At 54.5% G+C, this 25,892-nt stretch overlaps 1 long non-coding RNA gene across 1 annotated transcript; it reads right to left on the bottom strand.

Annotated features, from left to right (window-relative positions):
* Positions 1-19,050: 19,050 nt before the first annotated feature.
* On the bottom strand, positions 19,051-25,677 carry LOC119047113 (uncharacterized). Its single transcript, XR_005082082.2, has 4 exons — positions 25,352-25,677; positions 21,907-22,152; positions 21,135-21,392; positions 19,051-19,399 (listed from the first exon to the last, which is right to left on the bottom strand). It is a non-coding gene; the product is annotated as an uncharacterized LOC119047113 (long non-coding RNA).
* Between the last annotated feature and the right edge of the window lie 215 nt (positions 25,678-25,892).

The following is a 25,892-nucleotide window of genomic DNA, read 5'->3' as shown; positions in this document are numbered from 1 at the left end:
TGGGCACCAGGAGCACCCAGAGGAGTGGCTCTGGGAGGGATGCTGTGCAGTCAGTCATTTGCCGAGGGTGCCCTGGGATCTGCACCGAGCGCATAACAGGCTGGACGGGGGGCATCGAGCTGCCGTGCATCCTTGCCCAGTTTCCTGGGAGCTATGGAGCTGGGGTGGCCCTGAGTTGTCCCCAGCTGAACAGAGATGGTGGGGCCATCGTGCACCAGCGTGGGTCACTGAGCACAGGCCACTCAGGAAGGGCCTGACCTTGGCTGAGGTTGACCCTGCAGGTGACAACTGAGCCATTTGCGGGCAGCACCATCAGTGGTTGAGACAACACATCCCCATTTAAGGGGTCCGTGGCCCCACAGTGTCACCAGAATGAACGAACATGGATGGGAACGACGGGGGGTGGGGTCTGAAGCCCCAGGCCGGCTGCAGGGGCTGTGAGTTCTGCCTGAGGGGAGCAGTGGAGAAGAGAAGGCCCAGGGTTCCCTTTCTGAGCACCTTCTGTGCGGCAGACGTGGACAGAGGCGTTGCATGTCTGCAAAGGTGACATGGCCCAGAGACTGAGTGTGTGGCTGGGGGAGTGTGCAGGTAACGAGGGACATCTTCTGTAGAAAACTCAGTAAAACCAGGTACAAGTCAGTCGGCTTTCTAATTTGTAACAGTGTGGCCGAGGTATAATTCCCATACCTTACAATGCACCCCTGTAGAATGTACCCTTTGGCGCTTTTTGGTATAGCCACAGATTGTGCAGCCATCACCACGAGCTACCACTTTCTCCAAACAGAAGGGAAATGCCACCATCCCTGCAAGCGCTGCCATTTTGCTGTACGAGACCACTGATCTACTGTTTGTCTCTAGGGATTTGCCCATTCTGGATCTTTCAAGTAGATAGAGTCGTGCAGTGGTGGTCTTCCTGGCTTCTTTCACCTGGCAGGATGTGGTCGAGGTCCACCCATGTTGTGCTTCACTCCTTTTAAAGGCTGAATAGTATTCCAACGTATGCAGAGACCATATTGGTCTAGCCATCCATCCATCAGTGCACACTTGGGTGGTTTCCACTTATGGCTATTGTACATTATACTAATGCCGCTATGAACATCTGTGTACAAGATGTCATGTGGACGTATGTTTTCAGTTCTCTTAGGCAGACACCTAGGGGCAGAAGTGCCGGGTCACAGGGTAACGCCGTGTTTACCTTTCCCGGAGCTGGCAGACTCCTCTCGGAAGCGGCTGCCCCGCTTCCCACTCCTGCCAGCAGGGGACGACAGTTCCGATGTCCCCGCATCCTCGCCACCACTTGTTGCCGTCGTCTTTCTCAGGCGAGCCATCCTGGTCGCTGTGCATGCTAGCTCACTGTGCTTTCAGTTTACCTTCCCCTAGTGATAGATGATGTGGAGGGTCTTCTCCTGTGCTTATTGGCCATTTATACGTTGTCTTTGGGGGAACGTACTTTGCCCATTTTAAAGTTTGATTGTCTTTCTATTGTTGAGTTGTAACTATCTTTCGCAGTTCTGGATACGGGTCCTGCACTGGATATATTATTTGCACAGATTTTTCTCCCCTTCTATGACTTGTCTTTTCACTGTATTGTCGTCGCCTTTGGGATGCAACAGTTTTTAATTTTGATGAAGTCCACTTTCCTTATTGTTTCTTTCATTGCCATTTGGCTGTCATTTCTAAAAACCATTGCCTGATCCAAGGTTATGAAGATTCCCCGCTATGTTTTCTTCTAGGAGTTTTATAGTTTTAGCTCTTATATGTAGGTCTTGATTCATTTTAAATTTAAGTGTATGGCACGAGATAAGGGTCCAGCCTCATTCTCTGGCATGTGGGTGTGTGATTGCCTCCACCTGCTTTATTGAAAAGACCGTCTTTCCCAACTGGATGATCTTGGCACCTTGTCCACATTCACTAGCTGTACGGCTTTGAGCAAGTTACTGGACCTCTCTGTGCTTCGCCATCTCAGGTACAAAATGTGGGAGACAAATGTGTGCCTCGTGGGGCTGCGGTGAGGATGAAATAAGCAAACACTGGTGAAGGACTTCACTGCCTATAGTAAGCGCTCAATAAACATTAGCTACTGTTATGAGTCTAATATTATTTCTTTTAAGCCTCACAACAGCCCTGGATGGGATGACAGGCATTCTCAGCCCTGTGAGCACACAAGATGCTTCTAGGGAGAGAGCCAGTCAGTAAAAGCTCAGGCAACAGAGCAAGACCCCGCGGGGTGGGCAGCATGCTGAGACCACCGGGGTTGGAGCACCGCTGTGTGACCTGTTGTAGAATGGGAACCCCCAGGCCTCCTTTGCAGGATGGCTCTGAGGACTACATGAGGTCGTCTGTGTGGATATGGCTGCCCTGGTTCCTGTGACTGCTGTAACAGATTGCCACACATTCCATGACTTAAGACCACACAGATGTTACTGTCTTGCAGCTCTGGAAGTCAGAAGCCCTAAAATGCAGATGCTGGCGGGGCTGCATTCTTCCTGGAGACTCTGGAGGAGAACGTTTCTCTGCCTTTCGACTTTCTAGGGGCCACCCCCATTCCTTGGCTTGCAGCTTCCTCCACCTCCAAAGGCAGCAATGTAGCCCCTTCCCATCTCTCTCTGGTACCTGCTTCTGTCCTCATCTCCTTCTCCGACCCTCCTGCCTCCCTCTTATCAGGATCTTTGTGACCACAGCGGGTGCCCTGAATCATCCAGGACAGTCTCCCCATCTCAAGAACCTGACTTTGATCACATGTGCAGAGTCCCTTTGCCGTGTGGGTCACACGCTCACAGGTTTCGGGGATTCAGTCCTGAACATCTTGGAGCCATTATTCTGCTGACCTCAATGACCACAGCACAGTGACCTGCCAGGCTCTGTGACCTATGTACCAGGCCACACGGCCACTCTCAGGGACAGTGTGTTCCTGTTTCACCAGTGGGGCACTGGAGGCCCCCCAGGCATGGCGGCAGAGGCAGGACTGGCACTGAGGGGGTCTGGCTGGCCTGGCCACACCCTACACGTCTCCCCTGGGGGAACCCAGGAGGCATCAGGCACATCGGACTGGAGGAGCTGCCAGATCCATCCTGACACCCAGTAAACCGACTGACCGTGGGAGCAGAGACAGTGAGAGGAGGGTGGTCTCCCAGGAGGCAGGTTGGCTGAGACAAAGACCTCAGTCAGGACAGGAACATTTGGGGTCGGCAAGAGGCCTTGTGGGGCAGAAGGCTCCCGCTGGCGGAGAGACCTGAGACAGGCTTGGATGCCGGTCTGACCTGGTCCTGTAGGCAGTAGGGGGCCATAGCAGGGGTGTGAGCAGAGAATTAACACGAGGAAGATGTATTTTAGGAAGGCTCCCCTCACAGGCCTAAATGCCCCTGGTCCTCACCCAGGGCAGCCTTTCTATACCCCTGCTCAGGGCTCAGGGTATTCCTGGGAGCCACCTGGCCCTGGCCCTTTGGAAAGCACCAGGGCCACCGGTACCTCTTTCCTGTGCCTGGGGACCCCTTGGCGGTCGGAAGCAATGCATTGTAATGTTGGCCTCCAGGATTTCCTTTAGCGACCCAGGGGCTGGACAGGTCTTTGTGAAAACCATCCCCAGAGAGCCCTGTGCTGCTGGCCAGGGTCAGGCCCTGGAGGCAGCAGGAGGGGGATTCATTCAAAGTGAATGGGGAGAGGGTTTTGCAGGAAGTGGATGTTCTGTGCTTATTGGGCCAGAGGCCTCTGGAGCCCTGTGTGCGAGCCCCCGACTCTGGGTGTGGGGCGCCTCTCCGCTCCCTCTGCAGTGAGTGGGTGGTGATCTGGGCTCTGACCTGGAGGTGCACCCATTTCCTGACCCCAGCTGGCCATTGGCTCCTCTGCTCTTTGCAGCCAGTAGAAATGATATCTGGGCTGTCGGGGACCTCAGTGGGAACCGTGTCCCCTTCTCCTCGGAAGACCCTGTTGCTCCCTGTCCCCTATGCCCACGTGCCAGGGGCTGGGGACACAGTCCCGGCCCTGAGGATGTGGTGGAGGGTGAACTGTGGAAGGTAACCATGACCGTCCTGCCTTGGCCCTCTACCATGACAGCCAGGTCTTGTCACTCCAGGCCTCAAACTAGCGTCTGGCTGAGGCAGAGACACACACTGGGCCAAACAGAATTTTGTATAAAAACAGTGTCTTCCCCGGGCCTGGCAGACAGGGGCCTTGGTAAGTGAATGGCAGAGGCCAGGGGGAAGAGTCGGGGAGTGAGGGTACCCTGCTGCCCCTCACCCCATGATCTGCCACCTCCCGAAAGGTTCTTCCAGTCAAGGCCACAGAACCCCGGTGGGTGCAACTCTGCCTCCAAGGCCACAGAGCATTTCCTGTCACCGAACTTCCAAGGCCAGTCTGTATTCTCTGTGGCCTGGAACCAGGGACCCCAGTTGTTGTGATGAGCAACTCAGTGAAGAGTTGGAGGGGGGTGATGGGCTTGGGGGGGTATCAGGGACCTGATTTCTGTCCCGGGACAGTTACAAGAAAGTGCTCTGAGCCCCCCAAGTCTGGTCCCTCTGTCTTACCACCTGGAACAGCCTGTCCCTGTTCTGTCCATCCACACCCACTGGCTGGGGACCCTTGGACATGAGCTGATAGTCCTGTTTTCATTACTGCAGAGCCACGAACGGACTGGGATGTTTCCATCCACCTACAAAGTGCCCCTGAGTCCTGCTTGGATTCCTGCAGACCTCGGCAAAATGGGGGGCGGGGGACCAACCAGATGGAACGGGTTGGAAGTCTGGCTGTGTGACCTTGAGCAAGGGGCGCGCCCCTCTGAGCTTCATGGCCTCGCTTGGAAAGTATCCCCCTGCCCCCCAGAGCGGATGCTGAACAGCTGTGGGTCTCCCCGCACCCTCAGTCCAGGTGCAGGGAGGGTAGGGCACCCGTGGGCTGTGCGTTCCATCACCAGGGAAATCAACCACCTCCCTGCCCATGGGGCATTGGTCACCTTGGCCACCATCAGACAGTTCCAGAAAATGAGAGCTGCTGCTAACCGAGCACTGACCGTGTGCAGACCTGGGCCAGGCCACTGTACCAGCCTCTTGTTTGGCCCTCACTGGCCCAGGAGGCAGGTGCTGTTATTGCCACTTTACGGATGAAACACACCCTCTGGGAGGGGTCGAGGCTCACCCGAGGTCACCCAGCTGGTCAGGTGGGACAGGGCTGGAAGCAAAGACATCTGTCTTCACCTTCTTTAGGGTTCTGCGCATCCCCTCCTCAGTGTAGGCACAGTGCTGCCCTCAAGAAGATTCTAGAAAAAAAGCTAAGCAATAAGTGAAGTGATGTCCAGTTGTGGATGTGCTATGTGGGGGACCTCCTATGGGCAATCAGGGAGGACCTCTCAGAAGAGGTGACATTCTCATGTACACGATGCTGAGCCCTGAGAACAAGACAGAGCTTTGTGTCCAGAGGGGACAACACTCCAGGAGCTGCTGAGAGGCTGGAGTGGCCTGCCCCCCTGGAGGGCAGTGAATGTGGAAGGGGAGGGCAGACCCTTGCCCTGAAGGCAGGAAAGCCAAGTGTGTTCTGTCTGAGCCCACCCCATGCAGGGTGCAGGGGGAGAGACAAAGACGCTAAATCAGGCTTCCTGCCTTTGAGGAAATTCCAATTAGATGTGAGGTGCGATGTGGAGGCGTGATAAGGTAACTAACAATGGGAGACCAGGGAAGAAAGTGAGCAGGGCCCGGGCAGGCCTGCAAGGGTGTGGGAGGGGCCCTGCACGGGCCAGGGACAGGCAAGAGACTTCCTTTGGGCCTCTGGGGTGGACAAGGTGGGGTGAGGAAGGCGGGGAAGGTGTGGTCAGGACCCTGACAAGAGGGGATATCCAGGCTGTTTTATGAGTTTCCTATGGCTGTCGAAACAAATGACCACAAGTGTGGTGGCTTAAAACATTCCAGATTTATTTTGCAGCTCAGAGATCGGACACAGGCCTCACTGGGCCGAAATCAGGGTGTTAGCAGGCCTGCGTTCCGTGCGGAGGCTCTTGGGGAGAATCCGTGACCTTGCCTTTCCCAGCTTCTAGAGGCTGCTCACATTCTTTGGCTTTCAGCCCCTTCTTCCTTCTTCGAAGCCAGCAGCATCTCTCTCTCCACTTTGCATCTCTCTCTCTGAACCCGGCTCTCCTGCCTCCTTGTTCTCAGGACCTTGTGATTACACCAGAGTCACCCAAATAATCCAAGACAATCTTCCCATTTCAAAATCCTTCACTTAATCTATCTGCAAAGTCCCCTTTGCCATCTAAGGTCACATATTCACACGGACATGGACACCGTTGCGGGTCATTATTCAGCTAACCACACACGGATGTTAAGGTTGGTCTTCTGGGCTGGGAACAAGGTCAGGGTGGGTGACAAGGAAAGCTGCTGCCTCCAGAGACTGGAAACAGATGAGGAGCCACAGAGAACCCCTGTAGGCTGTGACCGTTACACACAGCTGACACAGACGGGGGGGTGTGATGCGGACATGGAAGCCCCAGACTTTGGAATGAGGCACCCTGGCTTGGCCTCTCACCAGTTATGTTACCTGGGACAGGTCACTCTACCTCTCTGAGCTTCACTCTCTGCAGGTGAAGCCTGGGGGCATGAGAGATCCACCTTGCAAGGGCTTGGAAGAATCAATTGGGTCACATTATAAACTGCATGCTGCAGTGGCCAGGGCATAGTTATGCTCACCCTGCCCAGGGAACTCACTGTATCATATAGTAGGTACCTGGTGGGTGGGTGTCAAGTGAATGAGCAAGTGGGGAGTGGGGTGAGGGAACCAGTAGGAGGACCCAGGCCCTGTGCAGGAGAAGGGCCTCTGTCCAGGCTCAGAGCCACCAGCTGGGGTTGGGGTGGGGGGCCCCCTGCTCTCCCAGAGGTGCCCCTTTCACTGTGAAGTTCCTTTAATCTGATGAACATTGGGAGCTGGCTGCGGACCAGCCTGAGGCTGCTCTGGGAGGGGCAGCCGCAGAGCCCACAGGCCAGGCTGTGACCACTGGATGAATAGGGGCCTCCTGCCCGGAGGCTGCTGTCCAGGGGACCGCCCCAGGCTGTGGATTGGCTGGTGCTCCTGGCAAGTGTCCACAGGTCCAGGGCCACAAAATCTCTGAACCACCAGGAGCCATGTGACTAAGCTAAGAAAAGTGGATGCAGAAAGACATAATGAACAGCGAGGGGGCTGCCTTTCTGCCTGGGACTCTCAGAGCTTCCCACAGAGCAGCCCCCACTGGCAGACGCTAGCCACCCGGAGTAGCCACGGGCCTAATTCTTGGCACAGGTGCCTGGACAAGCCATGACTCACCCCAAGGGACGTTTTACTGAGTACCTGCTAAGTGCCAGGCCTGTGTTAAGGCTGGAGAGAGTCGATGTAGCCTGGGGGTGAAGAACACGTGCTGAGAGCCAGGGTGCCAGAGTGTCAGTCCTGCCTCCAGCATGTGCTAGCTGGGTGACCCATAAATGCTCTGTGCCTCAGTTTCCCCATCTGTCAATCCAGGATAGCATAGTGCGTGTGTGTGCACCAAGGATCTCCTAACAGAGTGGTGATGGGCGTACCCCTGCCAGTGGAGGCCGTGGGGTGTGCGCCAGTCTCTCCTTCTCCTCGCTCGCTGGCTTGGCACACAGTTCAGTCTGACCCACACCTATTAAGTCAGGATGCCTAGGACCAGGGGTGGGAGTGCAGCAGACAAGGAAGAGATGGCCCTGGCTGGAGAGAAGGGATGGCCGCACCAGGAACAACTGAATCAACAGTGGATTGAGACTTACTTCCCAAAATGGTGGTCTTACAGGTCGTGATCCTTAGGAGGGGCTTCTGCGAGCTGAGTCCGCATCCTGGGGCTTGGTGGAAATCCTGCATCTTGGACTGACCCCGGGCCCTGGGCCTCCCCGCAAGGCCTCCGTGCTTGTCTGTGTGGCACGGGTGTGGACGTGGATGCAGGAGGCAAAACCGGGTGCCCCGTTGGCCTGCTGTCTGGGGAGACCTTGGGAAGGGGGCGTCTGTGGAGCTGAGCTGCGTGAGACGACCTGACTCTCCAAAAGCAGACGGCAGGAGGCTGGCATTGCAGTCGTGGGACAGCTGTTTGCAGGGCTGCGCCAGGAACAGCCAGCTGGGGACTGTGCACACTGGCTGGGTGGACCCAGGACGCCACGGCCTGGGTCAGACCCAAGAGACAAACTGCCTCTATCCTCAATATTTGTAATGCTCCGAATGACCAGCTGGCCCTGCTCTAAACACTTTCCACACATCCATTCATTTACTGACCAGTAACCTGGGGTGGAAGGTGTGAGGGTGACTCCATTTTAAGATGAAGGAAGGGAGGTGCGTCAAGGCGGAGTGGAGTGACTTGCCCAATGCCACTCAGTGTCTACCTGGCTGAGCCAGGGTTTAATCCCAGGGACCCTGGTTACAGAGCCTTTGCTTTTGGCCAGTCTCCAAACTGCCTCTCTGGGAGCACTAGGAAGCCACAGATGGTTGAGGGCAGGGGAGTGATATGAGCAAAATGGAGTTCTGGAAGGCTGGGGGTGGCAGCAGCGTGCTGATGGGTTGGTTGGGGAAACACATGTTTGTGTGTGGGGTGAGGTGGGAGATGGGGGTGGGAAGGGCAGAGGGACAGGCTTCTAGGGGAGACTGTCCCCCATCCAGGCAGGAAGTGGTGTGATGGCCAATGAGAGGAGTCAGCAAGGCTGAGACACAGCCAAGGAGCTCGGTGTCAGGAGAATTCCAAGAAGGAGGATGAGGTGTGCCCACAGCCACAGGGGCCGGCTCAAGGGGCCCAGGATGGGGCGGCAGCCTGGGGACAGGGGCCTGCTCAGAGCTGTGTGTGGGGTTTCCCTGGCTTGTTTTCGCTACTTTTTTCTTACCTCCTCTTTTCCTGTGAGTCAAAGCAGAAGCATGCGGAGTCCCTGGGAACTCTCTGCTGATTGGACTTCCATGCCGGCTAGGCCAGGAGAAGGGGACCCCCTGTGGGGCCACATCCTGCTCCCCATTCAGGGGCCACAGGCTCAGGGGAACATCCCTGGCCTCCACCCCCCCTCAGATCTATTAAAAACCAGCTGGAGCCGGGGAGAGAACAAGAGAAGCTCGCCCTGCAAAGAGGGTCAGAGGCGCATCTGCCTGCGGTGGCTATCGGAGGGGAGCCGGCCCGCTCACCCAGCCCCACGCGGGCCGAGATGTCAGCCAGCCTGGGCTGCCGGCTGACCCAGGCGGGTTTCTTAACCTCTTCTGGTTTCCTTCTTTGTAAACACGAGGAGATTAATTATAATAAATGTTAAAAGATTCCCATCTGATGAGATTGTCTTGAAGATAATGAATAAGAAGGTCAGAGCAGCGCTGTAGACTCACTCCCATTTTCCCTGGCAGGGTTTTGTGTAAGAGACTGGGGCTCCCCAGTCACAAAGCTAGCTGTTTGTGGTTCAGTAAATGTTTGTTGAGTACCTACTATGTGCCGGCAGTGCTCCAGGCATGGAGGAAAGAGCCACGTCTGGGAATAAACAGGCAAAACCCGTAAACGTCTCCGACGTGTGTTCTGGGGACTGGGAGTCCTGCTCTGTGCTAAGCTCTCCGCCACGTCTGTCTCATTTAACCCTCACGGAAGCCCTGGAAGGGGGTGCGCTTATCACCGAGTTACCCTGGCCCCCTTTTAACATCAGGCAAAATTCATAACACAGAAAAGTCACCACTTTAACCACTTTAAAGTGTACAATTCAGTGGCATTTAGGACAGTCAAAGGTTGTGCAACCATTACCTAAACTTAATTCCAGACCATTTCATCACCCCGAAAGGAGACCTTATACCCACTAGTGGCCACTCCTGGTGCCCCTCCCCCAGCCCCCGGCAACCTACAGATGTGCCCGTCCTGCACATGTTACAGAACGGAGTTCTACACTTTGGGGCCTTTGGGTCTGGCTTCTCTTACTTAGAGAAGTAAGAGATACCATGAAAACCATAGTGTTTTCATGGTTCATCCATGTTGTAATATGTGTTAGGACCTCACTCTGTTTTTTAAAAAGTGAGTTTATTGGGGTGGCATTGGTTAATAACATTATATGTTTCAGGTGTATAACACTGTAATGCATCATCTGTATGTAAGTTGTACTGTGTACTCACCACCCCGAGTCAAGTCTCCCTCCATCACTGTTTATCCCCCCTTTACCCGCTCCTCCCTGCCCACCCCCCGTCTCACTGGTACTGTTGCATCTACCAGCTGTTTTTTCTTTAATCCCTTCACCTTTTTCATCCAGCCTCCCAACCCCTCTCCCCTCTGAAAGCTGTCAATCTATTCTCTGTCTCTATAAGTCTGTTTCATTTTTGTTTATTAGTTTACTTTGTTCATTAGATTCCACATATACGTGAGATCATATGGTATTTGTCTGACTGGCTTATTTCACTCAGCATATATAATATTCCCCAGGTCCATCCACGTGGTCACAAAGGGTAAGATTTCCTTCTTTTTTACAGCCAAGTAGTATTCCATTGTGTAGACATACCACAGCTTTTTTAAAAAGTATTTATTTATATTTTTAGAAAGAAGGGAAGGAAAGAAGAGAGGGAGAGAAACAATGTATGGTTGCCTCTTGCGCTCCCCCTACTGGGGACCTGTCCTGCAACCCAGGCATGTGCCCTCACTGGGAATCGAACTATACCGCAGCTTTTTTATCCACTCGTCTACTGATGGGCACTGGGGCTGCTTCCAAATCTTGGCTCTTGTAAATAATGCTGCGACGAACAGAGGGGTGCCTGTATTCTTTTGAATTAGTGTTTCTAGTTCTTCAGATACATTCCCAGAAGTGGGATGGCTGGGTCAAAAGGCAGGTCCATTTTTAATTTTTTGAGGAATCTGCACACTGCTTCCCGAAGTGGCTGCACCAGTCTGCCCACCCACCAGCATTGCACGAAGGCTCCCTTCTCCGCATCCTCGCCAGCACATCGCTCCTACTCCTCTTTATGGCCAGACGCTACTCCATGGTGTAGACAGACCCCACTCTGTTTATTCAGTCTGTTGATGGACACCTGGCTTATTTCCACTTCTTGTCCCTGTTTTAAAGATAAACCAGCTCTGGCTCCAGGTTAACACTCGCCTGTGACCCAGCAACTCCACAGGTAGCGTTTACCCACGGGAATGAGGACAGGTGTCCACACCAACGGCTGCACAGGGTTGTCCATAACAGCTCTATTCTTAGTGACCCCCACACTGGAAACACTCCAGATACCCATCCACAGGGACAGATAAACACACTGCAGCGTCATCACAGAATGGAATACAACCCATCAATAAAAAGGAGGGGATGACCGATTCACCCAATAACTTGAAAGAATCTCGGAAACCGTACGCTGAGCGGAAGAAGTCAGACGCGGCGTGCTTGCCGCACGAGTCGGTTTGTGCGAGGTTCCGGAAGGCCAGGGCCACTGGGACGGAGAGCAGAGCTCTTCGGGGGCTGCCATGGCGACTGGCTGGGCGGGGGGGCACGTGGGAAGAATTTGGGGGTGATGGAGATGTTGATCATTTTGATGGGGGGTCACTATGTGAGTGTATACATGTGTAAAATTTACTTAAAATGGGTGCATTTTGTGGTATAAATTATGTCTCCATAAAGTCCGTTCAGGAAAGAAACTGCGCTCCGACCAGAATGACTCTCACGTCTGATTCTCGGGCAGGGCACGTGCCTCAGTTGTGAGTTTGGTCCCTGGTCAGGGCGAGTACAGAGGCAAGAGGTTGATGTTTCTCTCCCTCTGTTTACTTCTCTCTAAAGTCAATAAGCCTGCCCTCAGGTGAGGATTTAAAAAAAGGAAAGAAACCGTGCGTCCCAGACTCACACACCCGAATTCCTCTTCCCTGTCCACCACCTGGCTCCTGTTCTCTGAACCACAGAGCGGAGGTCCCCTTACTCTGCCTGGTCCCTGAGTTGGCAGCAGCTTTGAGCCCATAGTGCTTGGTACGCAGGAGACTGTGGGCAGAGGGGTAGCTCAGCACCACCCCTCGGGGACCGGAAGCTCGGTCTCCACCCAGACCCTCTTCGCCCTGGTGACCTAGACTTGTCTGTGCAGCTGGGCAAGGTCAGCTGGGCGGCACCTCGTGAGCTCGTCACTTTTCTCCTGCAGTCCCTCAGCTGCCCTTTGATCTGGCTCCCCTCTCTGTCTACCTCACAGATGAGGACACTGAGGGCTCAGAGAGGTGAAGTCCCCTAACCTGGTCTCACAGCTGGCAGATGGAAGACCCAGGGCTGAAATGCAGGCCACAGGCGGCTGGTCCGAGCGCATGTCTGACATGCAGACTTCCCCTTTGCACAAAGCGTTGGCCCTGAGTGAATCGGAGTCAAAATCTAAGACGCTGATGCTGAGACGAGTGGCACTTGGTGTCCAGGTGCCTGGGGAGACCAGAGGCAGTGAGGGCGGCTGGCTGGTGAGGGCCTGCAGTGGCCTGGAATGGCCTGGGGGGGTCTCTGTGGGGGAGACGCTGGGTGTCACGTGCACCGTGTGAGTCTGTTTCCGTGTGTTTCCAAGTATGTGAGCTCTCGTGTCTGCCTTCCAATGTCCCCGTGTCTGTCTCTGTGTCTCTGACTGTCCCTGCCTCCGTCTAGGCCTGGTGTCTCTGCGTCTGCACAGTCAGAATTATCACGTCCCCTCCCTGCCTCTGGCTCTTGTGGGAAGAAAACTGGTCGGGGCGGGGGCTTGAGTGAGGGCCACAGGCCCGCCCTGACCTGGTGCGGCTTCTTCCCAGGCCAGCTCTGGCGCCTCTGGGCCGGCGGGAAGAGGCATCCAGCCCAGGGAGGCTGGGGCCTGGCCGGCAGGCCTTTCCTGGGACGGGACTGCCTGCTCCCGTCCCAGACAGCTGGCTGGCTTTCTTCTTTGACACCTTTGGGATAGACTCTCCCTGGGTTTCTGGGGCCCTCGGCCTGGGGGAAGACCCCTGCCTCCTGCCCCCCAGGCAACCACCCTCTGTGCCCTGGGATCCCGTGGGAGGGGAGGAGGAGGAGGGCTGGCCACCCCACCCTAGTACTACCTCTGTCCTTCCAGGACTCTCCTCGCCACCATCCCCCTCCACCACTGTCCTCCTTCCTCCCACCCTCCACCACTCACCCACTTCATCTGCACTTCTGGGCACCTGTTTGAATGAGCTGCTCCTGAGGCCCTAACAGCTTTGAAGGTGGAGGCCATGGGCCATGCTCTCAAGGTCAGAGCCCCCAGGACAACACTAGCCTGAGCTGGAATCCAGAGCCAGCAGCCTGCCTGGATGAGCCTGCTCTAGGAGCCTGTCAAAAAGACAGGCAGCCCAAGGCCAAGCATGGCCTTGGAGTCCAACAGCCCGGGTTCCCAGCCCCGCCCCTCTATGCCCTTTATGGCATGTCTCCAGGTTCAAGGTCACCACCTCCATCTGGAGGTGAGAGGGCTGAGCCTATGGGGTAGCCAGGAAAGCTGAGACCACAGACGAGGCCCAGGGCCACGCAGACATGTTCACTAAGCATCAGCTCATTGTGACCCAGGCACCTTGACTGGCAAAGGCAGTGCTCTGCCTGCCCCGAGCGACTGCCCCTCACGTGAAGACAGGCCTGTGCTCAAGGGTTTGCAGGGTGCCTCACCAGGTGAACCCCAACATGTGTGGGCAAGCTGCTGTTTGTCCCAGGCTCCTGAGATTCTGTCGAGGGCAGATAGTTCCTGTGCCGCAGCTCTACGGAGGCAACTCTTCACTTGTTCGCTTAGGCCAGTGTGGGAAGGTGCTTGGCCTAGTATGGGAAAGGTGGCAGGCGGGGCTGGCTGCCTGCCCAGAGGACGGGGCCCGTTTGGGGTAGAACACACTTGGCCCCCTCCCCACCTCTGATGTGTCAGAAGCTGTATGCATGTCCTTGGCCGAGCCTGCAGGCTGGCACTGGATGCCGTACACCAGGGTCCCAGCAGCTGGGAGGGTGACAGCTGGGCCCTGCCCTGGGGACAGGTTCTGACATGTTCCCTTCCAGGGTGGAGGTAGAATCAGCACGGAGGAAGGAGGGGGCTCTGGAAGGGCTGGGGGTGGGGTATGGGGGCAGCTGGGGTTCTGACTGTCCTGAGTCCAAGCCCAGGCTTGTCCTGGGTGTGCTGGCAAACGACTGGACATGTCCCTCCCCTCATCTGCAGAGGGCTGAGGATATTCATGCTCTAGGTTGTTTCGAGAATGAAGTACATGATGCTGAATAAAGTTGAATGAAGGCTTTTCCCTATGGCACGTGACGCAGTGACCTTTCACACACCAGCTCGAAGAGGTCGGTGCTGTTGTTATAGTTATTTCCGTTTCACAGATGAGGAAGTCGAGTCACAAAGAGCTTCAGACATTCTCTCTGGTCGTCAGCAGCAGGGCTGAGATGCTCCTGCATTAAGTTCTGGCACCTACATGGCTGGTCTCCTACTGGGATTTATAGGCTCCCCAAGGCCATATTTCTGCAGCTGGCAGGGAGCCCACTGGATAAACAGACAGGGACTCAATGAGTGAGTGAACGAATGTTAAGCAGTGTGACCCCAGACAAGCCTCTTCACCTCTCTGGGCCTTCGTTTCAGTATCTGTCAGGTAAAGGATGGGCACAGCCAGCTCTGAAAAGCTTTTAGGCCAAACTCCAGGAACCCAGTGAAAAGAAATGCAGGTCAGGGCCCAAGCATGGGGACTTTCCAAATTCCCTGGTCATTTTTAGCCTTGCTCCCAGGCGACAAGTGACCCTTGCTCTGTCCCCGGCCCGGCCAGCTCTCGGCGAGTTCTTTTTCTGGCTGTATGAACTCAAGCCGCGTGCACAGCAGAAGTAGACTCGAGAGGGCTGCACTCGTGGCCGGGGCGGGAAGCCGGAGCAGATGGCGGGCCACCTGTTGAAGGGTGGCTGTGAATCAGCAGCTCCCGCCCAGCCGCCCCTCTGCACCCATTCCCCTTCCTCCTCCCTGCTTCTGAGTTTGCCTGTCCCATCTCCATGCTGGGACCCCACAGCACCCACGGTGGGGGCTCCAGGCCTGGGACTCTCACAGCGAGGGGAACCAGCTGAGACCAGCAGGGAGACAAGCGTTTCCTTTGGAGCCTGGTTCTTGAAGGCTGGGGCAAGGCCAGACCCTGAGCAGATAGAGGATCTGCCGCAGGGCCTGGGGTGAAGGGAAGTGCTGTCTGCCTGCTACAGGACATGTGTTTAGGAGTTCAGGGTCTCAGCTTTTGCCACTGTCCCCTGCTGCCAGGTCAACCCTAACTGCCAACTCAGGAGCCTTGGGTCTCTGTGGCAGCCCAAATGCTGCCGGTCACATCCCTTTGGCCCCAAAGTCATGGCTAGGAATGGGTTCTTCAAATCAAAGTCATTACTCTTGGTTAACACGAGGGAATCGCAACCCAGTTCAGAAACAACCTTCCCTGCTGCTCGCTTCTCACAGCCTGACCTTCCTGCATATTTTAGGGACACAGTACCATGTTCCCATGAGAGCACGGTCACTGCCCGCCCCTCTGCTTTTCCTCAGCAGAATCGTTGCAGTTTTTCCTCTTCATTCAACTTGCCTGTCTTCCCTCTCTGCCTTCCTTTTTTTTTTTTTTTTTGTCCCCAAGAATAAGTCCTTTCTTCCTGCTGCCAGTCTACTCATCCATTTATTCATTCTTCCTCTTTCCTTCCTTCCACCCATTCGTCCATCCGCTCACCCACATACCCACCTATGCCTTCATTCTGGCACCCTGTAGGTGCTCAATAAATTGCAGTTGAGTGAATGTATGATGAGTTTCTCCAAGTAATTTACTAGTGACCTTATGAAAAAGGGAAAAGAAAGATTCACCTGGAATAAGTGCTTTCTGGCTGAATGACTTCCTCAGACCTCCCCTCATCCATCCATTCATTTATCCACTGGTTCCTTATTCAGCAGACAGTTGAGTGCCTCCCGACTGCCAGCCCTTGTACTAGGTTGTGGTGCTGGAGATACAGAGTTGAGCAGAAACAGATGTCTGGCCCTTACCCTCATGGAACTTGCGAATTTGGGAGGAGACAGATGTTAATCAAATAACCACACTCATGAATCCATAATTGCAAACAGCAATAAGTGCCCAGAAGGAAAAGAAATCACCTAGTATATCCCAGCGGTTCCTGAGCCAGGCCAGGGGGCCAGGAAGGCGCCTGTGAGGTCTGACCCTCATGTGAGAGCCAAAGGGTGAGCCAAGTGACATCAGGGAAAAGACACCTGTGTCAGGTGGCTCAGAAGGAGGAATTAAAGAGAGGGATCTGGGTATAAAAGTGATAATGCAGTTGCAAGAGCAAACAGGACAGATGAGGAAGTGTAGGAAGCTGCCATCGCCCTGGGCTGGAGAGACAAAGAGGAGACAGAGTTACTGGAGCTGCTGGGGCCACAGAGAAGATATGGCCATTTCTAGAGACACTGCTAAAGGCGGCACGAAGGAGGGTGGTGAGAATAGAGAAGGGGAAAGATGGGGAGGGGGACGGGGGAAGTGGAGGAGAGGGAGACATGCAGAGAGGAGGAAATACCCTGGTTCCTCCCCCGACCTGCCCTTTGGTCTCCATTGGCTGAAACTAGTGGGAAGCCAGAAGGCAAGGGGACTGGGGAAATGCCATTTGCAAGGTCCGCCTGCAAAGCAGAAGGGTGAGGAGTGACTATGCCTTGCACAGGCAAGAATTAAATAGGCATGGGGAGGGAATCAAGTTCCAGACCCTTAAAATGGCATGTGCAAAGGTCCTGTGGTGCTGAGAGTATGGTGTCCCTTGGGAAGGTCCTTAGAGGTCCTGAGGTCTCCTGGAGACACTGGCAGGCGCCAGTAAACAGGGAGTTTGTTCTCTAACCTGAGAGCTATGGAAACTGAGAAGGTTTTTAAGCAGTAAGGAAGCCATAACCAGATTTGTACTTTCAAAAGACAACGTGTCTTTTCAGAGGGCAGGGAGCATATGTGAGGCACTCCCAGAAGGGAAGCAGCCATAGCTGCCCAGCCAAACCCACCTCCCAGTTCCTGGTCTCCAGCCCAGGCCGGGAGCCCTCAAGGTCCTCCCTACCCTCTGGCCTCGCACACCTATAGCAGGGAGAGACTTTCAACTTCTCATAATAAGGTGTACACTTCCTGATCTTCTGCTTCCCTCCTTTGAGATCTTTGTTCCCAGAGAAGGCCATGTGCTCAGCCCACCTCATCCAGCCCCTTAACCTTAACTAAGCTCCCCCCAGCTGCCCATAGTCTGGGCGGGGGTGCCAGCCACTGTGGCACCTGTTCACGGCTGTTTTTCACTTCTCCAGTGGCTCAGCTTTCAGGTCTGATAAATATTAATGGCCGAGCAGGGTTGCGGGTGGCCCCGCTGGGAGATAGTCTTTCTGGAAGGCGCGTCAGGGTGCCCAGCCAGAGTCGCAATGGGACACCGGGCCTGCCTCCCAGCCTCTTTTCCCACGGCCACCCCACCCCACTTGGGGGTGAGCCTGGAGTCCGAGGGGACCACCAGAGCATCAGACTTGCTCTGGTTCTGCCTTAAAACCAGAGTTTCCATCATGCGAGCTAAGCTTTGGGCCCTGAGGAAGAGAGGGACTCAGGAAGAAGTAAGTTCTCGAATGACTGGGTGAGGGCGCCTGGGCCTTAAAACCATGAAACCTTTCAAAAGGGATGGAAGAGCTTCCGGCTGAGCGTTCTCCTCAAGACTGAGTGTGACCTTGGAGAAGTCAGGGCCGCCCTGGGCTTTGGGCCCTCCGCCTGTTAAATAAGGCCTGGCCTGGAGACCCAAAATCTCAACTCTCTCCCAGAATACATGCTTTGGAAGACATGCACTTCTTGGGGGTGGGCACCGTTTCAGGGAGTGGCGGGGGCGAAACGGACCACTGTGCAGTGCCTGCTCTGTTCGCGGCACTGCTGCGTTCTGGCGTTTGACCTCCCCATGGCGGCAGGGCAGGGAGGCGTGGTTTTCACCACACTCATATGAACCGAGGAAACATGGCTCAGAGATTCAGCCTCTTGCCAAGGGTCACACAGAGAAGAAGGGGCAGGGCTGAGATTTCTAACCAAGTCTGGAGGCAATGTGGTACAGTACTTAAAAGTGGGGGCTCTGGGTTCAAATTCCACTTCAGCAACAGAGGCTGTGTAATCTTAGGCAAGTAGCTTAGCTTCTCTGGACTTCGGTCTCCTCATCTATAAAGTGGAAAAAGAATACTCACACCCTTACCTTGTCTGGTCACTGAAAGAATTAAATGGACGATGGATGGAGATTTAGAACAGAGCCTGGCTCACTGAGGGTCTAGGGTCTCCTCACGCTAAGACATGCCCACCGTGCTGTCCCGCTGGCTGTTTTCAGAGGCCCCGTGCAGTGTCCAGCCCAGTCCCTGAGATGGGCAGGCGCACAAGAAACACGCTTTGAACCCAGGAGTGAGTAGAGTCAGGCCCCGAAGTGGGAACCAAGGACTGTAAGTCGCTGTTCCTGGTGAGCGCCGTCCTCTCGACAGCTGGGCAGATTGGAATTTTAAAATGTGTTTCCCCTTTTAGAGTGAGCCATGCCTAAGTATTTCTGGCCCGTGAAAGGAACATAGTTTCAGAGCCAGGGCAGAGGAACCACGCGTGCGCGTACGACCCGAGGAAAGCACCAGCCTCCAAGCCCTTTCCCATCACAGCCCACGTGGGCTTCCCGGGGTTGCTCAGATCGGCAGGGCTGGCTGCCCCACAAGCAGATGGTCCACGGGCTCCGGCTGGTGGGTGGGCCACTGAAAGGAGGGGTCAGGAAGCAGGGAACCACGGGAAGCCCACGAGCTACCACAAATGTGGTGTGAAACATCATAGTATGTACTGAGCTTGGATGCATGCCTACCCCACGGCCAGCAACTCCACTCCTAGGTTATCTACCCAACACAGATGCCTCCTCGTGTGTTTCCAAGAAAAGACATGGATGGATGAGAGTGTTCAGAGAAACAGTATTCGTGTTAGCCTAAAATGAGAACTACCCCAAACCCATGGACAGTGGAATGGGTAAGTTGTGTTATATCCATCAATGGAATACTATACAGGAATAAAAAAGCACTCAGCACTTCTATATACAAACACAGGGAAGAATTTCACAGGTATAACACAGAGCCGAAAGCCATACTCAAAGAATACTTGCATTCTATTTATACAAGGTGCAAAAACCGTCTGCGCTGGCACACACGACAACATGGGCGAGCCCTGGAAACATCACGCTGAGTGAGAGAAGCCAGGCACAAAAGACCACTTGTGTGATTCCGTTGACATGACACATCCAGAATGGGCACGTCCATGGAGAGAGGCAGGAGAGCAGTGGTTTCCAGGGGCCGAGGGACTGAGGAATGGTAGCTCAAAGGAATGAGGTTTCTTTCTGAGGGAATGACAGTGTTTTCAAACGGACTGTGGTGGAACCACTGTGGCTGCAGAAGTCTGAACGTCCTAGAAGCCATGGAATTGTACGCCACAGAACCGGTGGACTGCATGCTATGTGAATTATATATCCCAATAAAGCTGCAAAAAAAACCCCACAACTTGGTGTTAGAAGCCAGAATGCCTAGATTTCTGGCTATATGTCATCAGCCTTGGTGGTGTGTGGGGGGGTGGCACCTGCAAGGGGGAGCCAAGGGCACTGCTGGGAGACTGGACAGGCCTTATTTCTGGGTGCAGGTTACACAGATGTGCCTAATTTATGACAATTCTGCAAGCTGTACCCATATGACAATGCACAGTTTTCTGTATGGAGGCCACACTTCAACTAAAGGTCATTACAAAACAAGACCCTGGGTCAGCATTGGACACATGATTCAGGCCCGGCTGGCACCCCCATCCCTGAGTTCAGACCCAGCTAATGGCAGAAGTGAGAGACCAGGGCAGGCAGGCTGGCGGTCAGGCTTTGGAATATCCTGTAGTGATTCAGAGTACCAGCTGGAAAGAATCTGTTGCCGTTGACTCCCCAGCCCCGTTAGCCAGCCCCGAGGACCTGCTGCAGCCCACTGAGTGTATTCCAGGGCCTGAAAGCTTGGCTGCTGAGGGTTAGGGAAGCCTGGGCTGGGGCAGGGCTGCTGGTGAAGCCCTAGGCCAGACTCAAAGTCATCAGCAAGCCCTGACCGACAGCCTGCCTGGTAGGACCCAGCCAGGGACAAGGAGGCCTTTATTGCAGAGGAGCAGGGGAGGCTGGCCTGACGCTGGGCACATGTCAGCATGATTAGAGGACAGCTCCTGGGCCAGACGGCCTCTGAATTCAACTCTACCGCGTCCCGGCTCTGTGATCCTGGGACATGCATTCAATGTTCCCAGTCTCAGTGTTAGTGAAATTGGGTGACATGACTATTTTTCAGGCTGTCTTAAGATCTAAACTAGAGGATGATGCCAGCGCTGAACCTAGTGCCTTGCATGTAGTCGGTGTGCAGGAAACACTAGCTGCTACCTGTACACACTGGAGGACACACACTGGTTTGTATTGAGCACCTACTGCATACCAGGCACCCTTAAGGCAGTTCCAAGTCACTACCTTCTGCTTTTGTTCCACCCCTCCCCCACACACCCATGCCCTGCCTTCTCCAGAAAGCTCCCTGGCTCAGAAGGCTGGGAGTTAACCACATAAATGATTGCTGTGGATTTTGTGCTGCAAATCAGGGGTCTGTTGAGAAGCCAGCAGCAAGGGAGCCTTTGAGCACACTCAGGATTTATGTGGAGTGTTTGTCCCATCATCCCCGGTGCAGGTCCACCCTGGCGATCATTCATCAAAGAGGTTTTACGAGGCCCTGAAGTTCATGGCCATAGCCTGGGATTTTAAGGTGGAGGAGGTTGGAGCAATTCTGTCTCCCAGAGCAGGAGGCTGGGCTGTGTGCTTCCAGATTCTTTTTCCAGGTTAACAGGAGCCAGGCAAAGCTTTAGGGGACCCAATTCTGCTCTTCAAATCTGTATGCCGTGCTCAGATCCTTAACTGTGCAATGCAAGCAGTGTTTGTTTTTTCTTTCTTTCTTTCTTTCTTTTTTTTTCTTTTTTTTTTAAAGAAAGCACTTTGCAGCTTACCAAATGCCTCTGCCTAGCTCACCTCAAGACCCAGATCTGGAGAGTGGCTCGTTGCTTCCATTCTCCAAGGCTACTGTATTTGAAAAAAGAAGGGATGCTAAGATAGAGTCGCAGAACACAAATCTTTTTTAATGTTTATGTGAACAAGTTAGCACAGTTACATATACAAAAGGAAGGGAATTTCAGCAGGCCAGGGCAGCTGGGAGCTCACCTTGGTCCCAGGTATAGTGCCCCTGAGCCGCAGTGTCCTCTTCTCCCACGTGGAGATGGCGATGTGATTCCTGCTTCACTGTGTCGTACGACCCAGTAGGTGTGGAATGGTTCATAAACCCAAGGCCTCCGTAAATCCTAGGTTTGTTTTTCTTTAACGCTTGTACTCCTTCCTCTGAGAAGAATGTACTTCTTTTTGCCAGCGGCTTGCTATATTTGAAGCTCTTTCTGAGGAGGGTAGAGAAGTGCTTGCTTCATTCTTAGGGGGGAAAAAAAGAAAGAAAAAAAATAGGGCAGTCAGATGACAAATTGTTCTTCTGGTCCCCAGCAAGCAAGAGGCCAAACACACGGCACACGTAGCATCTAAAAGAGGGAGGATGGGCCAGCCTAGGCAGGTAAATGGGTCCCGGGAGGGATGGCAGAGGTGCATGCGCAGTGTAGAGGGAGGAGGAAATGGGCAAAGGCCCCAGTGAGAAGGCAAGTGGGACTTTGGGGTCCAGAGAAGCTGGGGCACATGGGAAACTTTGGTCTGGATTGCTGGTACTGGGGAAGGGCAAGAGACCAGAGGGTAGAGCAGTGGAGGGCAGTGGGCTGTTCTGGAATTTGGAAGGCATGGTGAGGTCTGGGATACAGTATGGCATCCCAGGGTCAGGCATGGATTGGGCCCCAGCTGAGTCCCTGGCCTTGAGGCTCTGTGGGACGGGACAAGAGAAGCCACCCAGGCTCTGCTCTGGTGGGAATGGGCAGTCCTGGAGGAAAATATATAAAATTACCTGTGCTAAATGCTCGAATCCTAGAAACTAACTTTCCCAGCAGGGTGAGGGCAGATTCCTGAAGCTTCTGAGCCAACCCTGCAGGAAGCCACAAGTATGAGATGTGCCCAGATGCTCCACACTGATGATTTCTGGTCTCCTACAGAACCGGGGGGGCAGGGGTAGGGAGTGTTTCCTCCAGGTTCCCAGCGCTGGGTCTGCCTATAAGCATCTGGCGTGGCTTTTCAAGTCCACTACGCTTGCATCCTAGGAAGAGAGGTGGAGAGAGCTGGGGTGGTACATTGCATGGTCTCGAGGGAGCTGCAGGGAAGTTGGTGAGATACGCAGGGAAGCAAGGAGATGGCTCTGCTGGGGTCTGGAGGCTGTGGCTCTGGGACAGTTTGGTGGCTCGTCACTTTCCCTTACAAACTGGTACTTAGAGTCTACTTTGGTATGTGACATTAATATAAAGCAGCCTTGACATTTCTCACCTTCTGGCACACTTGGCCTGTTCTGTGACTAGACACAAACCTGTCAGGGCCTCATTTCCTTACCTGCGGAACTGGGGACACGTGTGACGAGAGGGAGGAAGAGACTGTAGGCTCTTCCTGCCTGAACAAGCTGGCATCTCGGACTTAGGGCAAAGCTAATGTTAACGCCAAACAAAGCCAAGAAGTCGTGGGTACATGCTGCCCGGGGGCCACCACCAAGCTGCATGACCTTGGGCCTTCACCTTCCTGTGCCTCTATCTCCTCACCTGTAAACTGGGGACATAACAGAACCCACCTCATGAGCTCCTTGTAAAGATTTGGGGAGTTTGCACCTGTGAAGCACACATCCCTGGTGTGCCAAACCACTGCCACGTCCGTGATCAGAGCGAGCTTCACCAGGACTGTCTCCTCATCCTCCTCCCAGTGCTATGGGGTATGTTGTGCTGTTATCCCTGCTTTACACATGGGGAAACTGAGGCTTGGTGAGGTTAAGTAGTGAGGTAAAGGCCTCACAGCAAGTAAATGACAGAACTATTATGTCAGTCTGTGCCAGTGGCCCCACCCAAACGCCATCTACCCACAAATGACGAACCATCATCACCTGCCTTCCTCCCCGATCTGTGCCTGCCTGCTTCTGGCTCCTGAGATGTAAGGCAGGGACTCTCCTGAGTCACTGGGTCATTCAGGGAAATAAAAACATCCAGCCGGAAGCCTCTTTCCTCCCACTCCTGGCCCACTTCATATGCATGCACAGGCACATGCACAAACACATGTGCACATACACAAACACACACACACTCGGATGCTTATACACACACCAGCACATTCACACACATGTGCACACAAACACATGCACCCACCCGAATGCATGCACACACATACACACCAGCACACGTGTGCACACACATGCACACACCAGCACACATTTTCACACGTGTGGCACATACTCAGGAACTTCTCCTGGATGATTTCAGTTTAGCCAAGGAAGCTCCACCTCCCTCTCTTTACCCTGTTGACGTCTGTGGCCCTCCTCCTTCAGACCGTGTGTGTGACCTCATCACAGTGCCCCTTCCCCTCAGGCTGTAGACAGGCAGTAGCAGAACCTCCTCAACCCCTGGAGAGAACCAGGAAGAGTCGACACACACACACTGTCACCTACAGCGTGCCAGGCCCATGCCCAGAGCACTGCACTCTCTGCCTAATTTGATCCATTCACACAAAAATGGTGAGGATCAAAAGCCCATTGTACAGGGCAGAAAACTGAGGTTTAGGGAGCTCAGAGGTTTGCCCACGGCTCACTGAACTAGAGAGCGATAGAACAGGACATACGGTGAACAAGACACACCTGATTCCTGTCGGCGGGAGGGAGCACCCAGGCTCCTGGGGAGCCAGACAGGGAAAAGTCAACAAAAAAATAAATAAAATCAACAGCAAATTCCTATGCCAATGAGCTGAGTCAGAGAATAACAGAAGGGACCTACTTGAAATGGAGAAGACAGGGAAATCTCTCTGGGGAGATACTACAGCCAAGGCCATAAAGATAAGAGGAGGAGTTGGTCTGGAAAAGAGAGCCTGGAAAGGCATTTGAAGTGAAAGGAACAGTGTTGAAGTGAAAGTGTGCCAAGCCTTACGGAACCCACCAGTAACCCCGCAGTAAACCTGCATTGCCTAAGCTGGCATTGTTTTACCAGCAACCTCTTGGTCTGTGTGGGGCTCCATACTTGTGCTAAGACACAATTAACTTCAAAGTTTTACTAACCCTACCTCCTCTCACCAGGTACTAAAAATGCCAGAAGCAGGGAAACCCCTTGCCCTGCCCCCAACATTCCTTCGGGACAGCTTGGCTGACACAGCTTTTGTATGGGCCTGGGTCAGAGCCTGAGTTTTGTGTTTCTGATGATGACGATGATGATTTTCCTGTTCACCCCTGGACTGTGACCCCTGGACTGTGACCACCAGGGTTTCCAAAGAGGTGGCCGTTTCCTCTTTTCCATTTATTTATAATGCATAGTCCTCCTCCTCAGCGCCAGAGAAAGCCTAGTTTTATTTACATGTCAGTGCCCCAGAGGGCAGAGGGGCCCACATGGCACCTTTGTCCCCAGGCTCACTCGGCTCCAGCTGGCAGGTTGGGACAGCTGTCACCTGCTTGGAAATCAGAGACTCATAGAATTTTGAGGCTGGAAGGAGTGGCATTTCACAGATGGGAAACGTGAGGCCGAGGAAGGCCGGAATGTGCAAAGGCCACCCAGCGTGAGTCAGAAGAGCAGGGAGCAAGCACCGAGGGGTCCTTGCCATGCTCCCTGCCCCAGACAGTATCCATCAGCAGGAGGCTGGTGGGGACCGGACACTGCAGCACAGGGCCCAAATCCCAGCTCCGCCACTCCTGAAGAGTGACTTAACTGTTACCTCTTTCTCATCCATAAAATGGGGTCCTCATCACACTTAACCCAAAGTTACTGGGAGGAGCAACCATGCTGACGTATCTGAAAAGCACCTTGGCAAGTGCTAAGGTTTCCCTCTGTGTACTAAAGGAATACAATGCATCTATTCACATACACAATAAATATATGAAAACAGTGACTCTCCTGTCAGAGCTCCTGTTTAACAAGAGGAAGAGCAGCCTCAGAGTTGTTGAGTCATTTGCCCTGCAACACACAGCACCCTTTTTGCCCCTGGCCAGTGGTATGGAGCGGGGGCAGGCCGAGGACTCTGTCACCAGGATGGTGCATTCACTACTGTGTTCTGGGAGGCAGGGGCAGCTCCTCTTCCCTGTCTCCAAAATTAGAACAGTGCACCCTGCAAGTTGCCCCCAGCTCTGGGCTGCTGAGGGCTGCAAATGGTCCTTACTGAGTCCCCTTCAGAGTGAGGAAGGGCCGTAGCACCCTGAAAGAAATTGGCCGCTGGGTTGAGACTGCCCCTCCCAAGAGCTCCTCCGCTGGCTCCTTGGTCTCAGGGGACGCCGGCCACATCCTTACCTGGCTCCTCCTGCGTCCTGCTTGACCTTTACTTAAAGACCAGCTGTAGCCGTTGATGGGTTTCCGCGGTCCCCTGAGGAGACCCTTCAGACGGCTCGAGCCGGGCGCGCTGGAGAGAGCCCCTAATTGGGGCAATGAATCATCGTTCGCGGCTCCCGGCTGGACACAAAATAGATAGACGAGCCGGCGCGCTATTGTGCGCAGTTTGGGACGCCGGGGCGGGGGGACAGCAGGGAGAGGGGGGACGACAGGGGGAGGGGGAAGAAGGGGGAGAACGAGGGGAGGGCGCGCGCGGGAGGGATTCCCCGCCCGCCGGCTCCCTCCCGCCCGCCCTGCTCCCTCCTCCTCCCTCCTCCCACCGCGCCGCCCGCCGCCCCGCCTCCCTCCTCCCCAATTAAATGACCCAACGCTTTGGCAGGCGCCGAGCTCGCACATGCGGCTGCCGCTCCAGCCGCCCGGGGCCCGCCGCCGCCGCCGCTGCGTTCCGGGCGCGCTGGGCGCGGCGCCGCCGGGGGCTGGGCGGGCCGGGGGCGGGGGAGCG

This window comes from Artibeus jamaicensis, unplaced genomic scaffold (assembly GCF_021234435.1).
Source record: "Artibeus jamaicensis isolate MK-2021 breed Jamaican fruit bat unplaced genomic scaffold, CSHL_Jam_final contig_464, whole genome shotgun sequence".
Lineage (NCBI taxonomy): Eukaryota > Metazoa > Chordata > Mammalia > Chiroptera > Phyllostomidae > Artibeus > Artibeus jamaicensis.
The sequence above is the reverse complement of the archived record's forward strand: the minus strand, read 5'-3'. Positions and strand labels throughout refer to the sequence as shown.